The 27,261-nt window shown below is 49.2% G+C and overlaps 10 non-coding genes across 10 annotated transcripts; all 10 read left to right on the top strand.

Annotated features, from left to right (window-relative positions):
- The first annotated feature begins 233 nt into the window (after positions 1-233).
- On the top strand, positions 234-306 carry TRNAV-CAC (transfer RNA valine (anticodon CAC)). The gene has a single exon. It is a non-coding gene; the product is annotated as a tRNA-Val (tRNA).
- A 4,938-nt stretch (positions 307-5,244) lies between these two features.
- TRNAV-CAC (transfer RNA valine (anticodon CAC)) lies at positions 5,245-5,317 on the top strand. The gene has a single exon. It is a non-coding gene; the product is annotated as a tRNA-Val (tRNA).
- A 79-nt stretch (positions 5,318-5,396) lies between these two features.
- TRNAV-CAC (transfer RNA valine (anticodon CAC)) lies at positions 5,397-5,469 on the top strand. Its single transcript has one exon. It is a non-coding gene; the product is annotated as a tRNA-Val (tRNA).
- A 79-nt stretch (positions 5,470-5,548) lies between these two features.
- Positions 5,549-5,621, top strand: TRNAV-CAC (transfer RNA valine (anticodon CAC)). Its single transcript has one exon. It is a non-coding gene; the product is annotated as a tRNA-Val (tRNA).
- Positions 5,622-10,747: 5,126 nt separating this feature from the next.
- Positions 10,748-10,820, top strand: TRNAV-CAC (transfer RNA valine (anticodon CAC)). The gene has a single exon. It is a non-coding gene; the product is annotated as a tRNA-Val (tRNA).
- Positions 10,821-10,899: 79 nt separating this feature from the next.
- On the top strand, positions 10,900-10,972 carry TRNAV-CAC (transfer RNA valine (anticodon CAC)). Its single transcript has one exon. It is a non-coding gene; the product is annotated as a tRNA-Val (tRNA).
- Positions 10,973-11,046: 74 nt separating this feature from the next.
- TRNAV-CAC (transfer RNA valine (anticodon CAC)) lies at positions 11,047-11,119 on the top strand. The gene has a single exon. It is a non-coding gene; the product is annotated as a tRNA-Val (tRNA).
- A 74-nt stretch (positions 11,120-11,193) lies between these two features.
- TRNAV-CAC (transfer RNA valine (anticodon CAC)) lies at positions 11,194-11,266 on the top strand. Its single transcript has one exon. It is a non-coding gene; the product is annotated as a tRNA-Val (tRNA).
- A 74-nt stretch (positions 11,267-11,340) lies between these two features.
- TRNAG-CCC (transfer RNA glycine (anticodon CCC)) lies at positions 11,341-11,413 on the top strand. The gene has a single exon. It is a non-coding gene; the product is annotated as a tRNA-Gly (tRNA).
- Positions 11,414-21,233: 9,820 nt separating this feature from the next.
- On the top strand, positions 21,234-21,306 carry TRNAV-CAC (transfer RNA valine (anticodon CAC)). Its single transcript has one exon. It is a non-coding gene; the product is annotated as a tRNA-Val (tRNA).
- Positions 21,307-27,261: the final 5,955 nt, after the last annotated feature.

Genomic DNA, 27,261 nt, shown 5'->3' with positions numbered 1-27,261 from the left:
AATGTTAGCCAAAGTGTGGTTGACATGTTTTAGCATTTGAATGTGTTCTTGGTTTGTGCTGCAAACAGGCAATCAAGAAAAAAAGAAATGGCGTAGCGGTCGTCACGTACGCTTCACACGCGCAAGGCCCCAGGTTCGATCCCGGGCGGGAACAGTGCATCACACTTTTGTTTTCTTTGCTATCGCGACTACGCAGAAGAAAAGAGGGCGAGCAATATACCTCTTCGTGCTCCGTTCCCGTGGTGTAGTGGTTATCACGTGCGCTTCACACGCGCAAGGCCCCCGGTTCGATCCCGGGCGGGAACAGTGCATCACACTTTTGTTTTCTTTGCTATCGCGAATATGCAGAAGAAAAGAGGGAGAGCAATATACATCTTCGTGCTCCGTTCCCGTGGTGTATGGGCTCCAATGGAGCGGCATATGCGGCTGTTAGCCGCGGCAACAGGCTTTCGACGGAAGAAGATAAAGATTACCAGATAATTTTGCCTCGCCTACCTACAGGACGTATTGTTTTGAACACAGTTTTTTTGCACGGCGACGCTCGTGTTCGCCCGTTTCGTGTAGAAGATTTTCGAGACGCGCTTCAAGCTGTTGGTATGCTCTCTGGCGTCGTCGCCCTTGGAGCATACCAAATCAACCATGTATGGGCGGTGACGATGAAGACAGCCGAGGCTGCCGAAAAGCTGGCGGCCCTGAAGGAGCTGCAGGTGAAGGGGCGTCGCTGCCTGGTCATCGACCCCAAGGAACAACAGGTGAAGCTTCGTATCCACTGGCTTCTGCATGGGGTGGACGACGAAGACGTCAAGACCGCGCTGGCCTCCTTCGGCAAGGTGACGGAAGTGACCCGGGAGCGCTGGCGAGTGGATGGCGTTTCCGACAAGGGCTCGACGACCCGAGCAGTGCTGCTGCAGCTGAAGGCAGGAATGAAAGTCGACGACCTGCCCCACCAGATCCGCGTCGCCGGCGAGCTTGCGCTGGTGGTAGCCCCAGGACGTCCCATGCAGTGCCTGCGCTGCCGAGGCTCTGGCCACGTTCGTCGTGAATGCAAGGTTCCCCGTTGCTCGCGGTGCAGGCTTTTTGGACACAACGACGCGGACTGTGTGCGTTCATACGCAGTAGCCGCGGGTTCGGCGGAGAGCGAGCCGTCGACGTTAGACCATGTAATGGACGTGACCGAGGCGGAGGAAGCGGCCACGGGAGCTGGAAACGGCAAAGTGGCGGCAGAAACCGGCGTGACGACCAAGCAAGCCGAAGGAGGAAGGAATATCCCTCCCCCCAAAGAACCAGCAGCAACAGTCGAGAGCGTGAAGACGGCCCCGCATGAAAATGAGAGCCACCAGCCAGCTACGGATGCAACGCAGGCAGAGGCGGACGACAACGCGACCCCTGCTAGCGCCCGCGTCGAATCCGTCTCGGCACCGGTCAAGAGATCCCTGCAGCACGAGGAGAAAGTCGACGGAAAGGCTGGCGGTGACTCCGAGGCACCACCCGCTAAGACGCTACCTGGAAGGCGCTCCACCCTCAAGCCTAAGCCGAACTTGGAGACTGACCGTAGGCTTACCCCGAAGCCGACCAAAGAGGAACCCGGGCGACGGCCGCCGGATGGCCACGGAGGCGTCTAGCGGTCAGCTAGACGTTAAGGTGAGCACCATGCTCCGGGCCTTCTCCCCTCCGGTTTTCACCAATAATGGCTACCAACCCGTCGCTTAGCCTCGGCACGCTAAACGTTCGAGGTCTGGCCGCCAAAAGGAAACAGAGTCAGGTTTACAGACTACTAGTGGACCACGACCTCGACGTTTTAGCCGTGCAAGAAACCAAGGTAGACGGCGAGGAGGAGACCGGGAGCATGGTGCAAAGGTTCACGTATAACTACTATACGGTAGTGAGCCACGCCTTAGGGACTTCGGCAGGGTGTGTGCTGTTCGTGAGGAAGCTCCCTGGTCTTGTTATTGATGGTTACTTCTCCTGTACTTCTGGTCGACTTGTCTTTTGTGACTTCAGCTATTGTAATGTCCAATGGCGCGTGTTTTGCATTTATGCGCCTAATACTGTGCAAGAGAGGGCAAATTTCTTTTTGAGTTTAAAGCATCATTTACATGTGCAAGAAATGATAGCCTGTGTAGGCGACTTCAACTGCGTATTGAAAGCTGAGGATAGGTCTACGCGTCGCGTGGTTTGTGACAAAAGTAGTGATATCCTGGCGCAGATCACACACGAATTCGAATTAGAAGATATCGCAGAATGTTTTCGCGGTCACGGAGACGTAAGCTACACTCACTTTCAGGGCACAAGTCACGCACGCTTAGACCGTATCTATCTTTCATATGATTTAGTTGAAAAATGCCAGTGCTACACAGTTACGGCCATATCATATTCTGACCACTGCCTGGTAAAATGCACGGTGGGCAGGAAGAAAGAACGAAACAAGTTCGTCTGGGAACTGTGGAAATTGAATGCAGAGCTGTTACGGGATGAAACTTTTAACGAAAATGTAGTGGCTACTCTGAATTCTTTTGGAACACACAGTTCTACGAAATTTGGTGAGGAATGGGAGTTGCTGAAGCAAAGCATTAAATTGAAGGCAATCGAAAGAAGTAGCGTACTGCGATATGAACAAAAGGCCAGAGAAAAGGATTTAACAACATTGCTAGAAAAATTTGCGAAGCTTGAATGCATGCAACCTGGCGCCTATCAACAAGATATGCGCGCCGTTAAGAAGAAGCTCGAGGTATTCGACGAAGATCGCTTCCGAGGTGCGCTAGTGCGCGCCAGAGCAGAAAGGCTATCATGCGGGTAACGCCAACGAAAAGAGCACTGGGGTTAGAAAAAAAGCACTCGAGACGTAAGCAGATTGAGGCTATCGAATATGAAGGGGTGGTATTAACGGATAACAATAATATAGGGCGTGCTTTCTTTGAGCATTACAAAGAACTTTTTACATTCAGGCCTGTCAACATGCACGATTTCAAGAAATTATTTTTGCAACGAATCCCACAGCTGTCGAGTGAGGTTAAAGAAACCTTAGAACGACCATTAACAGAACATGAAGTGATGAAAGCCATCGAAGACCTGAATCCTGGGAAGTCGCCAGGTCCAGACGGTCTTTGTGCCGCATGGTACAAATCGTTCAAAAGCCACCTAGCTCCTATCTTAACAGCAGTTTTCAAGGAAGCATATGAACTGAAAATACTTCCACCATCCTTTGGCCAGTCCCATACAGTACTAATACCGAAAACAGAAGAGACCGAAAAGCTCAAGCAACTTTCCTCCTACAGACCCATAGCGCTTACTAACTGCGACTACAAAATATTGATGAAGGTGTTGGCACGACGGGTCCAGTCAGTTATTCAGGAAGTAGTCGGCCCACACCAGACGTGTGGTATTCGTGGAAGAACCATTTTCACTAACATCCATAAAATGAAGTGTGTGCTGGAGTGTTGTGACGCCATGTGCGATGCAGTAGCCATCCTCCAGCTAGACTTGGAGAAGGCGTTTGATTGTGTTTCTCACGACATATTGCTTACCATCCTTGAACACGTTAATTTTGGCCACATAATCACTGAAGGGGTGACCATGGCGTACCGGAGCTGCTATACCAGACTTATAGTTAATCAGATGTTGGGGGCCCCCATTAACGTGAAGCGCTCCGTTCGCCAGGGTTGTCCACTCAGTCCACTCCTGTTTTGTGTCTACATAGAAACGCTATGTCTGGCCATCATTGAAAATGAATGTATTAAGGGGTTTAGTCTTCAATCAGCAGAAGTGAAGCTACTGGCATACGCTGACGATGTGGCTGTGTGCTGTAAGGACAAACAAAGTGTATTGAATACTGTGAATATCGTCAAAAAGTTTGGTAACGTCACTAACAGCTACGTTAACTGGCAGAAATGTTTGGGGTTTTGGCATGGAAGATGGGCGTCTGCACCAGACCACTTTTCGAACGTAAACTGGGTCACGACGCCAGTGAAGTACCTTGGAGCACCCCTTGATGCCTACAAGGACAGTAGCGAGTACTGGAAGGAGCGGACAAAACAACTAAAAGAAAAAGCCGACCGATGGAACGCCTATTACTTGTCAATATTCGCGAGAGCTACAGCGTGCAACATGTTTCTCGTGACAAAGATCTGGTACGTAATGCAGGTACTACAGTGCTCTCGTATTAATGTGCAGAAACTGCACCGCGTGTTCGCTGTATTCGTGTGGGCATCAAGCTGGGAGCGATGTAGCCGAGATAATCTCTTCCGGCGCGTGAAGGATGGTGGTCTGGGGTTGGCGCACCTCTTCCTGCGTCAACCGGTGAATAGATTCTCCTTCTTTCGAGATACAAACGACCCATTTCTGCGCACGGTGATCCAAATGAGGCTGTCAAGATCACTTCCCGAATTCGTTGTAGGTACGGAAATAATGCCAGGACCAGTCCGTGGTTTCTTTCGGGAAATAGTTCAGAGTGTTTCCTTTTTGCGTGTTCGTTTTTCAAGTGCATATTTGTGGAGTGTAAAACGGAAAAAGTTATATCGTGATTTATGTGACAGTGTTTTGCTGGTACCTATGTACAGAGCCCCGTACAGTGGAGGCCCAGGCCTAGATGTATTGGAAAGGGTGAAGAAGATGCCAGTTCAACCAGCCACTAAATCGTTCTTTTTTAAATTACACACTGGTACTGTACCTGTTAAATTCTTCCTTGAACAACGTGGGTTCTACATGCCATGGGGAACCCACTGCCTTATATGTAAAAAAACAGAAAGCATAGATCATGTCTTCATCCACTGTTGGGAAGGGGTCTTTTTCTGGGACGTGTTACAAAGGACTCTAAAAAAGGAGCTACCTATAGATCCCCACGGAATCAGGTTTCTGCCAGTATATGACGACGAAGGTTTCCCGTACGACCTGATCATGCTTACGGGCCTCCACTGTTTATGGCGCGCAAGAATGGCGGGTTACCATTGTGACCCGGATGCCCGACCGGCGCGTCTGTACTTTTGTGAATCCATGCAACGGTATGTGGAAGTGATGAAGATGCAACGGCCTGTTCCTGAGTGGCTGTCGAGGGTTGAACCCCTTACAGCACTAAAGGAATTTTAATCCGACAACGTCGTGCCACAGTAGCGGACGGCAGCGAATGTAAATATTACTGTTCCTTGTTCCGTTTGTGTATTCATCCCTTTTTGCTTCTTTGGTCTTTGTTTATATCATTTAGGAATTTGTGTTGTGTTATGTCGAGTACTGGCAATAAAGAAAAAAAAAGTTCCCGTGGTGTAGTGGTTATCACGTGCGCTTCACACGCGCAAGGCCCCCGGTTCGATCCCGGGCGGGAACAGTGCATCACACTTTTGTTTTCTTTGCTATCGCGAATACGCAGAAGAAAAGAGGGAGAGCAATGTACATCTTCGTGCTCCGTTCCCGTGCTGTAGTGGTTATCACGTGCGCTTCACACGCGCAAGGCCCCCGGTTCGATCCCGGGCGGGAACAGTGCATCACACTTTTGTTTTCTTTGCTATCGCGAATATGCAGAAGAAAAGAGGGAGAGCAATGTACCTCTTCGTGCTCCGTTCCCGTGGTGTAGTGGTTATCACGTGCGTTTCACACGCGCAAGGCCCCCGGTTCGATCCCGGGCGGGAACAGTGCATCACACTTTTGTTTTCTTTGCTATCGCGAATACGCAGAAGAAACGAGGGAGAGCAATATACATTTTCGTGCTCCGTTCCCGTGGTGTAGTGGTTATCACGTGCGCTTCACACGCAATCATTCTGCTTCCGGCAGCCGAGTTGAGCGGTCAGCAGGATCATGGGCTCCAGTGGAGCAGCGACAGCAGCCACTTTTGGCCGCGGAAATAGGCTCAACGATGATAAGGATTATGCTTTTATTTTTCCGCAGCTGCCTAAAGGACAACTGGTGATTAACACCGTCTTTTTGCACGGTGATGTACGTGCGAGGCCGTACAAGGTGGAGGATTTCAGGGATGCCCTTCTGCCGACGGGCCTGCTGCCGGATGTGGTATGCATAGGGGCGTACCAAATCAACCAAGTCTGGGCAGTGACCCTCTGCGATGCAACTGCAACGAAAAGGCTGCTTGCCCTGAAGGAACTTCAAGTGAAGGGACGACGGTGCCTCATCATTGACCCGCAGGACCAACAGGTGAAGCTTAGGCTTCACTGGCTGCTCTACGGCGTTGCCGACGAGGACGTCCGGACGGCTTTCGCGGCTTTCGGCAAGGTGGAGGAGGTGAGCCGGGAACGGTGGCGCGTTGAAGGCATGGGAACCAAGACCTCAACCACCAGGACCGTCCTTCTCAAGCTGAAGGCCAGCATGAAGGTGGAAGACCTCCCCCATCAGATCCGCGTCGGTGGAGAGTTAGCCTTGGTCGTCGTTCCCGGTGGACCGATGCAGTGCCTGCGCTGCCACGGCACGGGACACGTCCGCCGTGAGTGCAGAGTACCGCGTTGTACCCGGTGCAGACGTTTCGGCCACGTCGACGCTGAATGCGTGAAGTCCTATGCCGCTGTGACAGGCCAACCAGTGAATGATGTTGCGGCAGAGCACCTCATGGATGTGGCCGAGGCGGAGGACGCGGCTAAAGGAACCGGTGACATGGTGTCGACAGAGACAAGTAGTGGGACGACGATTCTGGAGGTAGACGGCAATGCGGCTGAGGCTACTCAGAAGCCGAGTAGGACGGAACGGGATGCTACGACCCAGGGGCAGGCGACGGGAAACGTCAGTGAAGACGCAACTGACGACGCGACCGCAATGCAGCAGGACGAGGGAGTCACCGATGACGACCGTACTGGGGCTCTTGCTGCCTCCGTCAAGCGCACCCACGACCAGACGAAGGACCGCGAGGATCGGGCACCCAGCACCAGTGAGGGACCACCGACGAAGACGCCTCATGGGAGGCGGATGGGCTACAAGCCAAAGCCCAATGTACCGCCTGAAAGGAAGCCTGCCGACAAAGCGGCCACGTCTAAGGACACCAACAAACCGGGAGGTCCCGGAGGCGGCTAGCCGAGGGCTAGTCGTGAGCGGTAAGCACCATGCTCCGGGCCTACTTTACTTTTCTTTTAGATCAAGATGGCTCAAATACCGTCCCTGAGGATTGCCACATTAAACGTGAGAGGGCTGGCGGCTAGTCGTAGGCAAAGTCAGGTCCTACGTTTGGTCACTGACCACGACATAGACGTACTAGCCGTCCAGGAAACTAAGGTTGAAGGAGAGGAGGAGACCGGGAGCATGGTGCGACGTTTCACGACTAGGTATTTTGCGGTGGTTAGCCATGCTGTAGGCACGGCTGGAGGGTGCGTTCTTCTTGTGAAGAAGCTGCCTGGACTGCAGATTCAGAGCATTTTTTCGTGTCAGTCAAGAAGGATTGTTCTTTGTGATATTGTTATGGGTGATTCAGAGTTCCGCATCATATGCGTATATGCGCCGAATTCAGTAGATGAGCGCGCCCGTTTTTTTTCGAACCTTTCACGATATGTTTGTTGTAATATGCGCGTGATGATGTTAGGGGATTTTAATTGTGTGTTGAGTGCTGGAGACAGAGTCAATAATGCAGGTGTGCGTGACCGAAGCAGTGAAGTGTTATCAAATTAAATTAATGAAAATGAACTCGATGATATTTATGAATGTCTGGAAGGGGGGCATCAAGTGACTTTTACACGTTTTCAGGGCAGCAGCCATGCGCGTTTGGACCGAATGTACATTTCATTGGATATGATTCCAAGATGCCACGGTTACTGTGTAGTAACAGTGTCGTTTTCAGATCACTGCCTTGTGAAATGTAACGTAGGTATAATGAAAAAGCGACATGTATTTAAGTGGGATATGTGGAAACTGAATGCCTTGTTACTAAATGACCAGCCCTTTTTACAGGTAGTACGGGATGCGATTAATGAAGTTCAATGTGATGCTGCGGGAACAATCGTCGAGAAGTGGGAATGTTTTAAAGAAAAGATTAAAATGAAAGCAATAGAAAGATCCAGTTGTAAAAAATTCGAGAAGGAAATCAAAGAAAGGGGTTTCAGAACACTGCTTGGGCAGCTGCTAACGCTTGAGTGCAAAGAGCCTGGTGCGTACAAAGACGATGTGCGAAACGTCAAAGAAAAACTTGAACTGTTTGACAAGGAACGCTATCAAGGAGCCATCGTGCGAGCACGAGCGGATGCACTAGCGGCAGGGGAGACGCCCACAAGAAGGGCGCTCGGCTTGGAGAAGGCGTATGGACGAAGAAACCATGTCGAGCAGATTTTAGTGAATGGGAATGTCGTTGAAGACAGTGATAGCATTCAGCGCGCCTTCTTTGAGTACTATCACTCGCTCTTCGCATTTCAGGAAGCGAATGTTGAGGGTTTTAAAGCAGGTTTTCTGCATCGCATGCCACGTTTGAGCGATGACGTAAAAAAGCGATTAGAGGAAAAAATAAGGGAGAGAGAAGTCGAAAAGGCAATCGACAATTTGAACTTGGGTAAATCACCGGGACCTGATGGACTCAGCGCGGGTCTATATAAAGCTTTTAAAAGAGAGCTGGCGCCTTTGCTTGCGCATGTATTTAATGACGCATACGAAAAGAAATCATTACCACCTTCCTTTGGAAAAACGCACACCATTCTAATACCGAAGGGCGATCAAATAGACAAACTCAGATTTGTGTCATCCTACAGACCGATTTCACTAACAAACGTCGATTATAAAATATTTATGAAGGTTTTAGCTAGCAGGCTTCAAGGCGTCATCAAGGAAATAGTCGCAGACCATCAAACTTGTGGCATCAAAGGGCGATCTATTTTTTCAAACATCCATAAGATGCGATGTGTGCTCGAGTGCTGTGACGTCATCGGTGGCCGTGTTGCAGTACTTCAGCTCGACCTAGAGAAAGCGTTCGATTGTGTCGCTCACGTTATTTTGTTTGCCATCTTAGATCATGTTAATGTCGGTTCCATCATCACTGATGGCGTGGCCTTGGCGTACCAGAACTGCACAACAAGATTAATTGTTAACAAGTGTCTGGGGGCCCCCATTAACATCAGGCGTTCAGTGCGCCAAGGCTGCCCCCTCAGTCCGCTATTATTTGCTATCTACGTAGAAGCAATGTGTGTAGCAATTAATGAAAATGACGGAATACGTGGTTTCAGATTGGCAGCGACCGAAGTGAAGTTGCTCGCATATGCAGATGACATTGCAGTGTGTTGCACTGACAAACCAAGTGTAACGGAAACCATATCTGTAGTACAACATTTCTGCGCCGTAACGGGTAGCAGAGTAAACTGGGGCAAATCGCTAGGGCTGTGGCACGGGGACTGCTTTTCTGCACCCGACTATTTCGCGAACGTGAACTGGGTGAAAACTCCGACCAGGTATCTGGGTGTTCCCCTCGACAGGTATAATAGCAGCGACGAATACTGGAGGAACCAAACCAAGGAACTGAAAGAAAAAGTAGACAAATGGAAAAGTACTAACCTGTCCATTTTTGCAAGAGCGACAATTTGTAACGTGTTTTTTATGACTAAGTTATATTACGTCTTGCAAACGCTGTATTGTTCTAGAGTAAATGTGCAAAGGCTGCACAGAGTGTTCGCAGTTTTCATCTGGGGATCAACATGGGAAAGGTGCAGCCGAACAAATTTGTTCAGAAGAGTGAAGGATGGGGGTGTGGGCCTGGCGCATCTTTTTGTTCGTCAAGTTGTAAACCGATTTTTGTTTTTTCGCGATCCTTTTCTGCGCGCCGTATGTCAGCAAAGGTTGAGTAACGCTTTGCCGGCACATGTTGTTAGCACGGCAAATTTGACTGGAACTCTGCGTGGTTATTTCAAGGAAGTTGTTGACAGTGTACGCTTCCTTTCTGTTCGTTCTACAAATGATTACCTTTGTGATGTGAAAAGGAAAACATTGTATAGAGATGTATGCGACATTGTTTTCCCAGTGCCCTTATACAGAGCCATATACAGTGGAGGGCCAGGACAGGATGTACTTAAAAGAGTAAAACAGATGCAGGTGCCACCAGGGGTAAAGACCTTCTTTAAGCTACACACAGGAACGCTCTCCGTGAAGACGTTTCTGGAGGAACGGGGTTGTCTCGTACCTTGGGGGTCGCACTGCTTGATATGCAAGAAGCCCGAAAATATAGATCACGTTTTCCTACATTGCTGGGCGGCAGTTTTCTTCTGGGACGTCTTAAAGCGAACCCTGAAGAAAGAGCTGCCGGTGGACCCCCAAGGTATCAGGTATCTGGCCATTAAAGATGACGACGGGGTTCCCTATGACTTTGTTATGTTAAATGCTCTACACTGTATATGGCGGGCTCGTATGGCAGGGTACCATTGCGATCCTGATGCTAGGCCAGCTCGTGCTTACTTCAAGGAATGTATATCGCGATTTATTGAAATCCATAAAATACAAGAATGTGTACCGGATTGGCTGTCGAGGCTAGAACCCCTGACAGCCATGAAGGAATTTTAGTATGACAAAGCCAGTCCAATATGGACAGACGGCTTTATTGTGCGGTTTCTTTCCTTACGCACCTTCCGTTTTTTTTCCTCCTCCAACGGTTGGAATTTGTGATACACAAGTGTGTGCTAACTGTACCGTCTGAGTAATGTCGAAGACCGGCAATAAATAAAAAAAAAAAAAACGTGCGCTTCACACGCGCAAGGCCCCCGGTTCGATCCCGGGCGGGAACAGTGCATTACACTTTTGTTTGCGATCGCGAATACGCAGAAGCAAAGACGGAGAGCAATATACCTCTCCGTGCTCCGTTCCCGTGGTGTAGTGGTTATCACGTACGCTTCACACGCGCAAGGCCCCCGGTTCGATCCCGGGCGGGAACAGTGCATCACACTTTTGTTTTCTTTGCTATCGCGAATACGCAGAAGAAAAGAGGGAGAGCAATATACCTCTTCGTGCTCCGTTCCCGTGGTGTAGTGGTTATCACCTGCGCTTCACACGCGCAAGGCCCCCGGTTCGATCCCGGGCGGGAACAGTGCATTACACTTTTGTTTGCGATCGCGAATACGCAGAAGCAAAGAGGGAGAGCAATATACCTCTCCGTGCTCCGTTCCCGTGGTGTAGTGGTTATCACGTACGCTTCACACGCGCAAGGTCCCCGGTTCGATCCCGGGCGGGAACAGTGCATTACACTTTTGTTTGCGATCGCGAATACGCAGAAGCAAAGAGGGAGAGCAATATACCTCTCCGTGCTCCGTTCCAGTGGTGTAGTGGTTATCACGTACGCTTCACACGCGCAAGGCCCCCGGTTCGATCCCGGGCGGGAACAGTGCATTACACTTTTGTTTGCGATCGCGAATACGCAGAAGCAAAGAGGGAGAGCAATATACCTCTCTCTGCTCCGTTCCCGTGGTGTAGTGGTTATCACGTGCGCTTCCCACGCGCCAGGCCCCCGGTTCGATCCCGGGCGGGAACAGTGCATTACACTTTTGTTTTCTTTGCGATCGCGAATACGCGAAGAAAAGAGGGAGAGAAATAGCCGTCTCCGCGCTACGTCCCCGTTGTGTGCATTCTGCTTCCGGCAGCCGAGCTGAGCGGTCAGCAGAATCATGGGCTCCAGTGGAGCAGCGACAGCGGCCACTTTTGGCCGCGGAAACAGGCTAAACGACGATAAGGAGTATGCCTTTATTTTGCCGCAACTGCCTAAAGGACAAGTGGTGATTAACACCGTATTTTGGCATGGTGATGTTCGCGCCAGGCCTTATAAGGTGGAAGATTTCCGGGACGCCCTTCTGCCGACGGGCCTGCTGCCTGATGGGGTATGCATAGGGGCGTACCAGATCAACCACCTCTGGGCAGTGACCCTGAGCGATGCGACTGCCACAAAAAGGCTTCTGGACCTTAAGGAACTCCAAGTGAAGGGACGACGGTGCGTCATCGTTGACCCGCAGGATCAACAGGTGAAGCTAAGGCTTCTCTGGCTGCTGCACGGCGTTGCCGACGAGGACGTCCGAACGGCATTCGCGCCTTTCGGCAAGGTGGAGGAGGTGAGGCGGGAGCGGTGGCGCGTCGAAGGCATGGCAACGAAGACCTCAACCACCAGGACCGTCATTCTCAAATTGAAAAGCTGCATGAAAGTGGAGGACCTGCCCCATCAGATCCGCGTCGGCGGCGAGTTGGCCGTGGTCGTCGTGCCCGGTCGACCGATGCAGTGCCTGCGCTGCCACGGCACGGGACACGTCCGCCGTGAGTGCAGAGTCCCCCGCTGTTCTCTATGCAGACGTTTCGGCCACGTCGACGCTGACTGCGTAAGATCTTATGCCACCGTAACAGGCCCAGTAACTTGTGACGTTGCGGCAGAGCACGTCATGGACGTGGCCGAGGCGGAGGACGCTGCTAAAGGAACTCTAGACATGGTCCCGGCAGCGACAGCCAGTGGGACGACGACTTTGGCCGTAGACAGCAAGGTGGCTGAGACTACCCTGAAGCCGAGTGGGACGGTACAGGTCGCAACCGCTATGGGCCAGTCTACGCGGAGCAGTAGTGAAGACCCGCTCGACAACGGCGCGACGGCGATGCAGCAGGACGAGGCCGTCCACGATGGCGACCGGACTGCGACTCTTGGTGCCCCAGTTAAGCGACCCCACGACCAGACTAAGGACCGGAACGAGGGTGCGACCAGCACCGACGAAGGGCCGCCTACAAAGACACCTCTTGCGAGGCGCACGAGCTTGAAACCAAAGCCGAATATCCCACCTGAGAGAAAGCCTGCGGGCAAAGTGCCGTCCACAAGCAACGCCGGGAAACCGGGAGGTCCCGGAGGCGGCTAGCCGAGAGCTAGTCGTGAACGTTAAGCACCATGCTCCGGGCCTACTTTTCACTTTAGCTCAACATGGCTCAGATACCGTCCCTTAATATTGCCACCTTAAACGTGAGAGGGTTGGCGGCTAGTCGTAGTCAGGTCCTACGGTTGGTCACTGATCACGATGTCGACGTACTAGCCGTCCAGGAAGCTAAGGTTGACGGGGAGGAGGAGCCCGGGAGCATGGTGCGCCGTTTCACGACTAGGTATTTTGCGGTGGTAAGCCATGCGTTAGGCACGGCTGGGGGGTGCATTCTTTTTGTGAAGAAGCTGCCTGGACTGCAGATTCAAAGTACCTTTTCTTGTCAGTCTGGAAGGATTGTTTTTTGCGATATTGTTTTGTGCGGTTTTCAGTTCCGCGTCATATGCGTATATGCACCCAATTCAGTAGAAGAGCGTGCCCGTTTCTTTTCGAACCTTTCGCAGTATGTTCGATGCGATAAGCGCGTTATGCTGTTAGGAGACTTCAATTGTGTAATGAGCGCTAGAGACAGAGCCAATAATGCCGGTGTGCGTGACAGAAGCAGTGAAGTCTTGTCAAAACTAATTAGTGAAAATGAACTCGATGACGTTTTTGAGTGTCTGGAAGGGGGGCGTGACGTTACTTTTACACGTTTTCAGGGCAGTAGCCATGCGCGATTGGACCGAATCTACATTTCGCTGGATACAATTCCAAGATGCCACGGGTATTCTGTAGTGCCCGTATCGTTCTCAGATCACTGTCTCGTAATATGCAAGGTCGGTATAGGGAAACGCAAACATGAGTTTAATTGGGAGATGTGGAAAATGAATACCTTGTTATTAAATGATGAGTCTTTTGTAAAGGCAGTACGGGATGCCATTAATGAAATACGCGAAGATGCAGCTGAAACAATAGGTGAAATGTGGGAATGTTTTAAACAAAAAGTTGAAATGAAAGCCTTAGAAAGGTCAAGCTGCCTCAAGTTTGAGAGTAAATCTAAAGAAAAGGGGTTGCGAACGCTACTTCAGCAGCTGATAACGCTTGAGTGCAGAGAGCCTGGTCTGTACAAAGACGATGTGCGGAGCGTCAAGGAAAAGCTTGAACAGTTCGACATAGAACGTTACCAAGGTGCCATCGTGCGAGCACGAGCAGATGTATTAGCGGCGGGGGAGACGCCCACAAAAAGGGCGCTTGGACTCGAGAAGGCGCACGGACGGCGAAACCATGTCGATAAGATTTTAATGAACGGGGTTGTTGTTGAGGACAACAAAAGCATAGGTCGTGCCTTCTTTCAGTACTACCAGTCGCTCTTTGCATTTCAGGCCGCGAATGTAGAGAGTTTCAAAGCCGATTTTCTTCAGCGGATGCCGAGACTGGCAGATGACGCTAAAGGACGATTGGAAGGCAACATTACCGAGCACGAAGTTGAAAAGGCAATCGGCGATTTGAACTCGGGCAAGTCGCCTGGGCCTGATGAACTCTGTGCGGGGTTATATAAGGCTTTCAAAAGAGAACTGGCCCCATAGTTAGCAGATGTATTTAATGACGCGTACGAGAAGAAATTATTGCCCCCATCTTTTGGAAAAGCGCACACAATACTAATCCCTAAGAGTGATCAAACAGACAAACTCAGATTCGTGTCATCCTATAGACCTATATCACTAACAAACATTGATTACAAGATCTTTATGAAGATTTTAGCTGCGAGACTTCAAAGCGTCATCAAGGAAATTGTCGGAGACCACCAAACTTGCGGCCTCAAGGGGCGGTCCATTTTTTCGAACATCCATCAGATGCGGTGCGTGCTCGAGTGCTGTGACGTCACCGATGGTGGCGTTGCAGTTCTTTAGCTCGATTTGGAAAAAGCGTTCGATTGTGTCGCTCACGTTATTTTGTTTGCCATCTTGGATCATGTTAATGTCGGTTCCATCATCACTGAGGGCGTGGCCTTGGCGTACCAGAATTGCACAACAAGATTAATTGCCAATAAGTCTCTGGGGGCCCCCATTAACATCATGCGTTCAGTACGCCAAGGCTGTCCCCTCAGTCCGCTGTTATTTGCCATCTATATAGAAGCAATGTGTGTAGTAATTAACGGAAATGACAAAATACGTGGTTTCAGATTAGCAGCGACAGAGGTGAAGTTGCTCGCATACGCAGATGACATTGCAGTGTGTTGTACAGACAAACCAAGTGTAACGGAAACAGTATCGGTAGTGAAACATTTCTGTGATGTCACGGGTAGTAGAATAAATTGGGCCTGTGGAACGGGAAATGGGTGTCTGCACCGGACAACTTCGCGAACCTCAACTGTGTCAAAACGCCGACGAGGTATCTGGGTGTTCCTCTCAATAGCTACAATAGTAGCGATGAATATTGGAGGAGCCAAGCCGATGAAATGAAAGAAAAAGCGGACAGATGGAAGGGTGCGAAGCTGTCTATTTTTGCAAGGGCGACAGTCTGTAATATGTTTTTTGTCATTAAGTTATATAATGCCATGCAAGCGTTGTATTGCTCGAGAGCAAATGTGCAAAGGCTGCACAGAGTGTTTGCTGTTTTCATCTGGGGGTCAACATGGGAAAGTTGCAGCCGAACAAATTTGTTTAGAAGAGTGAAGGACGGGGGTGTGGGTTTGGCTCATCTTTTTGTTAGACAACTGGTAAACCGATTCTTGCTTTTTCGCGATGTGCGCCATCCTTTTCTGCGCACCGTATGCCAGCTCAGGTTGAGCGGCGCTTTGCCGGCACATGTTGTTAGTACGGCAAGCGTTACCGGATCACTTCGTGGCTACTTTAAGGAAGTGGTCGAGAGCGTAAGATTTCTTTATGTTCGATTTTCCATGGAATACCTTTGCGAAGTGAAAAGGAAAAGATTGTATAAATATGTGTGCGACATTGTTTTCCCAGTGCCGTTGTACAGAGCCATTTACAGTGGAGGGCCAGGACTTGATGTACTTAAACGGGTAAAACGCATGGAGGTGCCACCAGGGGTAAAAACCTTTTTTTTTTAAGCTTCACACCGGAACGCTCTCCGTGAAGGCTTTCATGGAAGAGCGAGGTTGTATCGTACCATGGGGAACGCATTGCTTGATCTGCAAAAAGCAGGAAACCATAGATCACGTTTTCTTGGAATGTTGGGAGGTTTTTTTTTTTGGGACATCTTAAAGTGAACCCTGAAAAAAGAGTTACCGGTGGCCCCCAAGGGATAAGCTATCTGCCAATTAAGGATGATGACGGGGTTCCATATGATTTTATTATGTTGAACGCTCTCCCCTGTATATGGCGGGCTCGTATGGCAGGGTACTATTGTGATCCTGACGCTAGGCCCGCTCGCGTTTATTTCAGAGAATGTATGTCGCGATTTATAGAAATACAGAAAATGCAGCAATGTGTTCCGGAATGGCTGTGGAGGCTAGAACCTCTTACAGCCATGAAGGAATTTTAAGTTGACAACGCCTGTCCAATAGAGCAAACGGCTTTGTTGTACGGTGTGACTCTTTTCTTTCTTTTCTTTTTGTTAGTATTGCAATTGCGATACTGTAATGTGTGTAACCTGCACGTTCTGAGAAAAACCGGTAATAAATAAAAAAAAACGTTCCCGCCATTCTGCATCCGGCAGCCGAGCTGTTCGGATCGTAGGGTCATGGCCTCTTCCGGGGCAGCGACAGCGACCACTTTTGGTCGCGGAAACAGGATCACCGACGACGATAAGGATTATCCGTTTATTTTGCCTCAGCTGCCGAAAGGACGAGTTGCCTTTAACACCGTGTTTTTACACGGTGATGTACGCGCCAGACCTTACAAGGTCGAAGATTTTAGAGACGCCCTTCTGCCGACGGGACTGCTGCCGGACGTGGTATGCATAGGGGCGTACCAGATAAACCACGTCTGGGCGGTGACCCTGTCTGACGCCACTGCGACGAAGCGCCTCATGGCCCTTAAGGAACTGCAAGTGAAGGGAAGACGGTGTGTCATCGTGGACCCGCAACACCAGCAGGTGAAGCTTAGGCTTCACTGGCTGCTCTATGGCGTTGCAGACGAGGACATACGGACGGCGTTCATGGCTTTCGGCAAGGTGGAGGAGGTAAGCCGGGAAAGGTGGCGCGTCCATGGCCTGGGCGACAAGATGTCGACAACCAGGACTGTGCTTCTAAAGCTGAAAAGCGGCGTGAAAATGGAAGACCTTCCTCATCAGGTCCGCGTCGGCGGAGAGCTGGCATTGGTGGTCGTCCCTGGTCGACCCATGCAGTGCCTGCGCTGCCAAGGCACGGGGCACGTCCGCCGGGAGTGTAAAGTTCCGCGCTGTTCTCGCTGCAGACGATTCGGTCATGTTGACGCCGACTGCGTCAAATCCTACGCCGCCGTGACAAGCCCAGCAGTGAACGACGTGGCCGCAGAGCACGTCATGGACGTGGTCGAGACGGAGGACGCCGCTACAGGCATCGGAGACCTGGTACCGACAGCGGCAGTCGGCGAGACGTCGACCGTCGGCGCAGAAGGCACGGTTGCTCAAGGTACTGAGAAGCGGAGTGGGAAGGCGCAGGGCGCGACTGCTGTGGGCCCCGCGACGGGAACCATTAGTGAAGACCCGCCCGACAACGGTATGACGGCAATGCAGCAGGACGAGGCTGTGAAAGACGGCGACCGGACTGAGACTCTTGGCGGCCCGGTCAAACGCCCCCACGACCAGACCAAGGACCAAGGCGAGGGTGCGACCAGCACCACCGAGGGACCACCGACAAAGACGCCCCAGGGGAGGCGGGTGGGCTTGAAACCAAAGCCGAATGTGCCGCCTGAAAGAAAGCCTGTGATCAAAGTGTCGACGACAAACAATGCCGGGAAGCCGGATGGCCCCGGAGGCGGCTAGCCAAGGGCTGGTCGTGAAGGGTAAGCACCATGCTCCGGGCCTACTTTTCTCGCTAGATGAAGATGGATGAAATACCGTCACTTAGTATTGCCACACTAACGTGCGAGGGTTGGCGGCTAGTCGTAGGCAATGTCAGGTCCTACGGTTGGTAACGGACCATGACATAGACGTACTAGCCGTCCAGGAAACCAAGGTTGACGGAGAGGAGGAGACCGGGAGCATGGTGCGACGATTCACGACTAGGTACTTTGTGGTGGTGAGTCATGCGGTAGGCACCTCCGGGGGGTGCATTCTTTTTGTGAAGAAGCTGCCGGGTTTACATATTCAAAGTGTGTGGTCCTGTCTGGATGGAAGGATTGTTTTATGTGACTTTACGATCTCTGACTTTGAGTTTCGCGTCATATGCGTTTATGCGCCGAATTCTGTAGACGAGCGTGTCCTCTTTTTTTCGAACCTCTCACAATATGTTTGCTGTAATAAGCGCGTTGTGTTATTAGGGGACTTCAATTGTGTGTTGAGTGCTAGAGACCGAGCCAACAATGCCGGCGTGCGTGATAGAAGTAGTGACGTTTTGTCAAAATTAATTAATGAAAATGAACTTGATGATGTTTTTCAATGTCTGGAAGGGGAGCGTCAAGTGACATTTACGCGTTTTCAAGGCAGTAGTCATGCGCGACTGGATCGCATGTACATTTCGTTGGACACGATTCCAAGATGCCACGGTTATTGCGTTGTACCCGTGTCATTTTCGGATCACTGCCTGGTAAAATGTAACATAGGTATAAGGAAAAGGGAACATGCATTTAATTGGCATCTATGGAAACTCAATGACTTGTTATTAAATGATGCATCTTTTGTAAAGGCAGTGCGGGATGCGGTTAATGAAATACGCGAAGATGCGGCTGATACAATAGCAGAAAAGTGGGAATGTGTTAAACAAAAAGTTAAAATGAAAGCCTTAGAAAGGTCAAGCTGCCTCAAATTTGAGAGGGAATATAAAGAAAAGGGTTTGCGAACACTACTTCAGCAGCTGATAACGCTTGAGTGCAGAGAGCCTGGACTGTACAAAGACGATGTGCGGAGCGTCAAGGAAAAGCTTGAACAGTTCGACAAAGAACGTTATCAAGGTGCCATCGTGCGAGCAAGAGCAGATGCACTGGCGGCAGGGGAGACGCCCACTAAAAGGGCGCTCGGTTTAGAGAAGGCACACGGAAGACGAAACCATGTCGATCAACTTTTAATGAATGGAGCTGTTGTTGACGACAACGAGAGCATAGCACACGCCTTCTTCCAATACTATCAGTCGCTCTTTGCATTTCAGGAAGCGAATTTAGAGGGTTTCAAAGCGGACTTTCTGCACCGCATGCCGCGTTTGAGTGATGAAGCTATGGAGCGATTAGAAGGGAAAATAACGGAGAGGGAGGTCGAAAAGGCAATCGACGATTTAAACTTGGGCAAGTCACCGGGACCAGATGGACTCAGTGCCGCCTTATATAAGACATTGAAAAGAGAACTGGCCCCTTTATTAGTAGAAGTATTTAATGAAGCGTACGAGCAGAAATCATTGCCACCTTCTTTTGGGAAAGCGCACACCATTCTAATTCCGAAGAACGATAAATTAGATAAACTGAGATTCGTATCATCCTATAGGCCCATATCACTAACAAATGTGGATTACAAGATATTTATGAAGATTTTAGCGACCAGACTTCAAAGTGTCATAAAGGAAATCGTCACAGACCATCAAACTTGTGGAATCAAAGGGCGAACAATTTTTTCTAACATCCATAAGATGCGGTGTGTGCTCGAGTGCAGTGACGTCACCGGTGGCGGCGTTGCAGTTCTTCAGCTTGATCTTGAGAAAGCGTTCGATTGCGTCGCTCACGTTATTTTGTTCTCCATATTGGATCATGTAAATGTCGGTACCATCATCACTGAGGGTGTGGCCTTGGCGTACCAGAACTGCACTACAAGGTTAATTGTTAATAAGTCGCTGGGGGCCCCCATTAACATCATGCGTTCAGTGCGCCAAGCCTGTCCCCTCAGTCCACTGTTATTTGCTATATACATAGAAGCAATGTTTGTGGCCATTACCGCAAATAACAATATACGTGGTTTTAGATTGGCAGAATCCGAAGTGAAGCTGCTAGCGTATGCTGATGACGTTGCAGTGTGTTGCACAGACGAACCAAGTGTGACTGAAACAATTGCTGTAGTAAAACATTTCTGTGACGTCGCGGGCAGCAAAGTCAATTGGGGCAAATCCCTCGGGCTGTGGCAGGGGGAGTGGTCTTCGGCACCGGAATACTTCGCCAATGTCAACTGGGTGAAAACTTCGACGAAGTATCTTGGTGTTCCCCTCGACAGGTACAAGAGCAGCGATGAGTACTGGAGGAACCGAACTAATGAAACGAAAGAAAAAGTGGACAGATGGACAAGCACTAACCAGTCTATTTTTTCAAGGGCGACAATTTGTAATATGTTTTTTATAGCGAAGTTATATTATGTTATGCAAGTGTTGCATTGTTCCAGGGCAAATGTGCAAAGGCTGCACAGAGTGTTCGCGGTCTTCATCTGGGGATCAGCATGGGAGAGAGCTAGCCGAACCAATTTGTTTAGAAGAGTTGTGGACGGGGGTGTTGGCTTGGCACATCTTTTTGTTCGACAACTTGTCAACCGCTTTTTGTTTTTTCGAGATGTGCGCGATCCTTTTCTGCGCACCGTATGTCAACTCAGGTTCAGCGACGCATTGCCGGCGTATGTTGTTAGTACGGCAAGCATGACCGGAAAACTTCGGGGTTATCTTAAGGAAGTGGTCGACAGTGTGCGCTTCCTTTCAGTTCGTTTTTCAAAAGATTATCTATGTCAAGTGAAAAGGAAAACACTGTATAATGATGTGTGCGACATTGTGTTCCCAGTGCCCTTATACAGAGCCATATACAGTGGAGGGCCAGGACAAGACGTCCTTAAACGGGTGAAACGCATGCAGGTGCCACCAGGGGTTAAAACCTTCTTTTTTAAGCTCCACACTGGAACACTTTCCGTGAAGACATTTATGGAAGAGCGAGGCTGTCTTGTGCCGTGGGGTTCACACTGCTTGATCTGCAAGAAGCCCGAAACCATCGATCACGTGTTCTTGCACTGCTGGGCGGCTGTGTTCTTCTGGGACGTCTTGAAGCGAACACTGAAGAAAGAATTACCTGTAGACCCCCAAGGGATCCGGTATCTGCCAATTAAGGATGAAGAGGGAGTTCCATACGACTTTATTATGTTGAATGCACTCCACTGTATATGGCGGGCTCGCATGGCAGGGTACCATTGCGATGCCGACGCCCGCCCGGTTCACATATATTTTAGAGAATGTATGTCGCGGTTCGTTGATGTACAGAAATTGCAAGAATGTGCACCGGATTGGCTGTCGAGGCTAGAAGCTCTGACAGCCATAAATGAATTTTAATTTGACGACGCCGGTCCCATACGGACAGTCGGCATTATTGTTATTTTTTTTCTTTTTTTTCTTCCCCGCAAGCTTGTATTCCTGACATGTGTGTAGTATTTGTATATTCAGTGTTATGTCGAAAACCGGTATTAAATTAAAAAAAAAACGTTCCCGTGGTGTAGTGGTTAGCACGTGCGCTTCACACGCGCAAGGGCCCCGGTTCGATCCCTGGAGGGAACAGTGAATTACATTTTCTTTGCGATCGCGAATACGCAGAAGAAAAGGGGGAGAGAAATAGCAGTCTCCTTGCTCCGTTCCAGTGGTGTAGTGGTTATCACTCCTTTTTTATTACCTTTCTCAGGATTGAAACAAAGCGATACAATCACAAATTCACACTACATAAGGTAATTAAAAACGCTTGCCCTCTTTGTGCAATCGTCGGTATTTAAAACCGCTTCAAGTTGACAAGAGCATCTAATACAGGCATCCATGCTGGTGGATGAATCTGTGCTGTATACATCTTACGAATAAACGCGATACTTTCTTTGAAGTACTCTGTGGCTGGCTGGGCGTTCATATCTGCATGATACACTGCCATTCTTGTTTTCCAGATGCTGTGAAGACATAAAGTCATAAACATGTCATACGGCACCCCTTCATCATTATCGGTTGGGAGGAAGCTGATGCCATATGGGGTAATCGGTAACTCTTTTTTTAAAGTACGTTGCAGTATGTCTCATAAGAAGGTGGCATCTACGCAATCCAGAAAAATATGGTCGATAGTTTCTGGTTGCTTGCACAATAAGCAGTTTATCGTCCAAGGCACGAAGATACCCTTTTGCTCTAACCACGGATTAACGGGCAGAGTTCCGGTGTGCAAGTAAAAGAAGAGCGTTTTCACCGTGGACCGTACTGGCATCCGCTTCTCCCTTTTCAGTAAGTCTTTACCTGCTCCTGTTGACAACATGGTGCGATACAGTGGTTCTGGCATACATACATCAACAACATCTTTGTACAGTTTCTTCTGTGTGACATTGCTTAGATACGGTAATGAGAACCGTGCCGGAGGAACTCCTAAGACCAGACAACTTCTCGCAGGAAGCCTCGCACTTTCGGCCCCTTAACCGGATCGGAGGACACAATAAACGCTAGCATAACGTCACACAATCGCATTTGAATCACAGCACGTAGGAAAGCATTGCTTTGCTCTCGCATAAAGAGAAATCTGGATACTACCTGTTTTAGAAACAAATGCGCCAAGCCCAGTCCACCACTTTTCACTGACCGCAATAAGTTTGTATGGCTTGTACGTTGCCAAGTTGATCCACATATATACACTCCTAGCACCCTGTGGAGTCTTTGAATGCTTGCTCTCGTCGCACACAGTGCTTGCAGAACGTATGAAATCTTGGCTACAAGAAAAAGGTTACATACTGTTGACCTTGCAAATATAGATAAGTTTCTCCCTCCAAATTTGGTCAATTTTTCTTTTATTTGTTCCGCTTCATTTCTTCAGTAATGAGCAGTGTCCTTGTAGTGATTTAAAGGCACCCCGAGGTATTTCGATAGCGAAACCGTCTACTGCATGCTTTCAAAGACGTCCGGGTTATCGTCCCAATCCCCGTGCTAAAAGCCCAAAGATTTGCTCCTGTTCATAACGCTTCCGGTCACTTTACAAAAACTCTTCGCCACACTGATGGCATTCCTGACACTTTCTTGGTCAGAACAGAAAACTGCAATATCGTCAGCGTACGTAACTAGCTTAACCTCACTTGTGCTCAACCTAAAACCTTTTACTGCACTCGATGACATTATTTTCAAACAGAAAGGCTCCAGGTACAGCGCGAACAGTAAAGGAGACAAAGGGCATCCTTGCCTAACAGAGGACTTTATCTGGAAACTGGCAGTTAGTGATTTATTAATATTAATCCTGCTAGAAATATCTGCGTAACACATTTCTATACCTTCTGATAGGACCTTCCCGACATTGATGTGTTCTAGAATGTTGAAATGGACTTTATGCTCAACTCTGTCGAATGCCTTCTCTAAATCCAGTTGTACCATGGCGACATTCCCGCAGTATGCATCACAGCACTCCAGGACGGTTCTAGCCACGTGTATGTTTGTTACAATCGACCTTCCTGTTATGCCGCAAGTCTGATGCGGCCCCACAAGCCTGGTTATAACACTTTGCAGACTCTTACCTAAAACATTAGCGAAGATCTTGTAGCCCGTGTTCGTTAGAGTTATCGGTCGATACGCTCGTACAGAGAGCAAGGCCGCTGGATCCTCTGTTTTTGGAAAAAGTACGACATGGCTCTGCCTGAAAGAAGGAGGCAACTTCTTAGTTCTGTATGCCTCTTTTATTACGTTATGGAGGACAACTGCTATCTCGTTTTAAAAGCCTTGTAAACCATAAGGGCCTGGCGATTTCTCTGCACTCAATTCACCGATTGCCGCCTAAATTTCTGCAATGCTGATTGGCGCTTCGAGATTCGTTTTAACTTCTGCTTCAAGTTTTGGCATGTGTCTCAAGCAACCGCTTTGAAAACGTTCCACAATCTGTGGTTCGTGGCCAACAAAATCCCGATAATATTCAACAAATGCGCCACGTATCAGTTCCTCGTCTTTCACAACTTCATCTCTGTACATTATCACTTTTATTTCGTTGCGCGACGCATAGCTTTTTCATCTGATAGAGCGCGTTTGGTCGGGGTTTCACCCATTTACATTTTTTCCGCACGCGCTCGTACAACTGCGCCCCTGCACTTTTCTCTATTAATAATTTCTAGTTTGCTTTTAATTTCTTTTATTTCTCTGGCAAAGTTACCCGAGGCTGTAGCTTCTGCATTCAAATAAAAATCTAGCTGGCTTTGGAGCTCAGTTTCTTCTTTGTTTTACTTCCTCCGCAATGCCCCGGCTCTTTCGATGGCTGAGATTTTTGAGTTTTCCTTAACATGTTCCCATGCCTCCGCATAACACTCCGGTTCATTTGCCAGCAGGTCTCCAATTTTTCCTTTTGTTTCCTTCATATATACCTCATAAATGAGGAGTTTAACATTGCATTTCAACAGCTGCCAGTTAAATTTCGCTGGTTTTCTCGGACCTAGCGCACACACCAAGAAAACGTTTTTAATGTCATACTTATTGCAGACGGGTTCCAAATCTGGCGAAACATAAATACGATCTAATCTAGCGTGGCTGTCCCCCTGGTAGTGGGTAAACCGAGCCAATGTGCCATTTGACAGGAAGCACCCTACATATTCGAACAGGTGACCTTCAGTCAGCGCATTTAGTACTGACACACTCGCATCTCGTATCGGTGCATCTCTTGTCCTGTCTTCTACTCTGGATACGCAATTAAAGTCCCCCATCATTATCATTGCCCTGTCACAATTCACATAATGTTCAACACTTTCAAAATACAATCTGCGCTCACTTTGTGCATTTGGGGCCTGTAAACAAACTATTCGGAACTTCTGGGCTTGCAACGTTATGTCACACACAATAAGTCTTCCAGTGTCACACGCGTACACACTATCAACAGATATTCCTGTGGAATGCTTCAAGAACAGCGCACAACCACCGGCTGTACCTACTGCATGCGCAACGCATACGTTGTAGTACGCCCTAAAAGGTTCAACCATGCGGTTTATTCCTTCCTGACTTTCGATGTTCGTTTCCTGTATGGCAATTACGTCCACTTCATTTTCCATAAAAAGTCGACTCAGCTGGTATTGTTTTCTCCGTGTCGACAGGCCCCGCACGTTAAGAGTGCCTACATAAAGAGGCGTTTGGAGAGTAGCAGCCATTTTTTTATAAACGCAAACCGCATAGCATCCCTTGCTTATCACAAGACGGCAAAACAATCACATTTTTAAAGAAAATCCCAGTCGTTCCAGCCATTTTGATTAGAGTTTAGACTTCGCCGTGACGACGTCAATGCACTGTCTTTCCGGTCCCTTCTGCTGATAGTGCCCGGTTGGAAAAAAAGAAGGCTCGACACATTTTCACGACACCGTCGGGGCCGGCGGTTTCCGCTCGGGCCGTGGCTCGAGCGGTATTTTCGGTGCGGGTTTAAATGTAGTCCTTCCATGGGGTGTCGTTTTCACAAGCGGCTTATCCGTTGCATTCTGGTCGGTCTTGTGCCCTTCTTTGCCGTCCTCATGGAGTCGTTTTGGTGCAGGGCTGCTGGTACTCGCCATAATGACGTCTGTAGTCTCAGGGCTTTGCTCGACACTCGCGCCAGGTGCAATGTCTTCGCTCGTTGGAGCGCCCATCGCCACTGTCTCTACAGCCTCTGTTGAAGCGAGGGCTGTGTCTTCCGCAATATTGACTGCAGGCTTTTGCTTCAGATGTGACATGTTTGCTGCACCAATAGTTCGCGAGCTGTCCGCCTCGGGGGTAGTTTTGGCCGCGTCTGCCTCGTCCATTAGATGTTCCGTCGACTGTTCATCGCTTGCATTGACTGCGGCCACGTTTGCGAAGGTTCGCACACGGACGCTTTCATCGTGGCCATATCGCCGACATTTGGCACAACGCGGCACCCGGCAGTCGCGCCTGATGTGGCCAGTGGCATGGCACCTCAAGCATAGCGGCGGGCGTCCCGCCGCAACGAGTAGAGCCATGATTCCTGCAACCCGCAACTGATGGGGTAAATCTTCTAGAGTTACACCAGGCTTGAGGTTTAGACCAACCGTGCGCGTAGATAAGCCTTAGTCAGCTATTCCGTGCACTCGCCAGCGCTCCTAGTAGATATCGCTTGCTTTTCCGTACGGTGCTAGAGGAGAGCGCATTTCTTCGTCCGGAACATTATGTAGCACCCAGTAGAGCTTGATACGTACTTCTTCATTTTCTGGGTCAACCACAAGGCACCGTTTCTCCTTGACCAGAACTTCCCCAATTTCTACCATCTTCTTCGTAGCTTCTGCACTTTTAAAGTGACTGCCCAAACATGGTTCATCTGGAACGCCCCCAAAGCTATCACTTCAGGAAGCACTCCGAGCTGAACCAACATGTCCCGAAAGTCTTCGACACGTTAAGGCCTGGCTTTCAAATCCCCGTGAAGAAAAATAGTATTCGCTACAGACGCACCTGTTGGCAGCGACGGCAGAATAACTTGATAGTCCAGGGCTTCATCAGCGAAAACCTGTTTCCGCGGCCCGACTGGGCCGCTGATACCGCTCCGGCGGAGCACATTCCACACGCGTCCGTTTGCTATCACGGCCGGAAGTAGAATCCCTAGTGGTTATCACGTGCGCTTCACACGCGCAAGGCCCCCCGTTCGATCCCGGGCGGGAACGGTGCATTAGACTTTTGTTTTCTTTGCAATCGCGAATACGCAGAAGAAAAGATGGAGAGAAATAGCCGTCACCGTCCTCAGTTCCCGTGGTGCAGTAACGACAGAAATTCCGCTTTAGAGCCCCCTACAATGGTGCAATGCATGGTTCCGTTAAGGGGTTACCTGCGAGAAGTCGTGCTTGCGTACAGAATGTTGCATGTGCGGTTTCCTGTGCAGTATCTCGCCAATATTTCTAGGAAAAAAAGTGCATAAGGACCTAATTGACACTATGCTCCCTGTACCGATTTACCGTATGTCAAACCGTGGAGGCCCAGGAGATGTCCTCAAAAGGGTTAAAAGAATGCCAGTCCACCCTTCGGTAAAAACTTTTTTTTTAAACTACACACTAACACATTATCAGTTAAAACATGGATGCATAACAGGGGTATTTTTGTCCCGTGGTGCATTAAATGCTTCTTATGCAAGAAACCTGAAACGATAGAGCATGCGTTTATAGATTGCTGGGATCCCATCTTTTTCTGGGATGTGCTACAAAGGACTTTAAAGAGTTACCTTTAGATCCACATGTAATAAGATTCTTACCGGTAGAAACGGAGGCTTTTCCGTATGACGCTATAACGCTCCTGGGCCTCCACAGTTTGTGGAAAGCTAGAACGCAGTTCAACAATGCTGATGTCAATTCGCGACCAACACGTGATCACTTCATTGAATCTGTTGTACGGTTCAGGGATGTCCATCGGGCACTCCCTGAACAACCAACATGGATTGACATGTTAGATAAACTTGCAGCATTGAAAAAAATTTTGATATGTCGCGCCAGCAAAATCCTTGTTGACATGTTTTTCCTTTTTCTGTATTGTTTGTGTACCTCAAAGCCGGCGATAAAAAAAAAA

This window comes from Dermacentor variabilis, unplaced genomic scaffold, assembly GCF_050947875.1.
Source record: "Dermacentor variabilis isolate Ectoservices unplaced genomic scaffold, ASM5094787v1 scaffold_13, whole genome shotgun sequence".
In the NCBI taxonomy this organism is placed as follows: domain Eukaryota; kingdom Metazoa; phylum Arthropoda; class Arachnida; order Ixodida; family Ixodidae; genus Dermacentor; species Dermacentor variabilis.
This window is presented reverse-complemented; position numbering and strand designations above follow the sequence as displayed.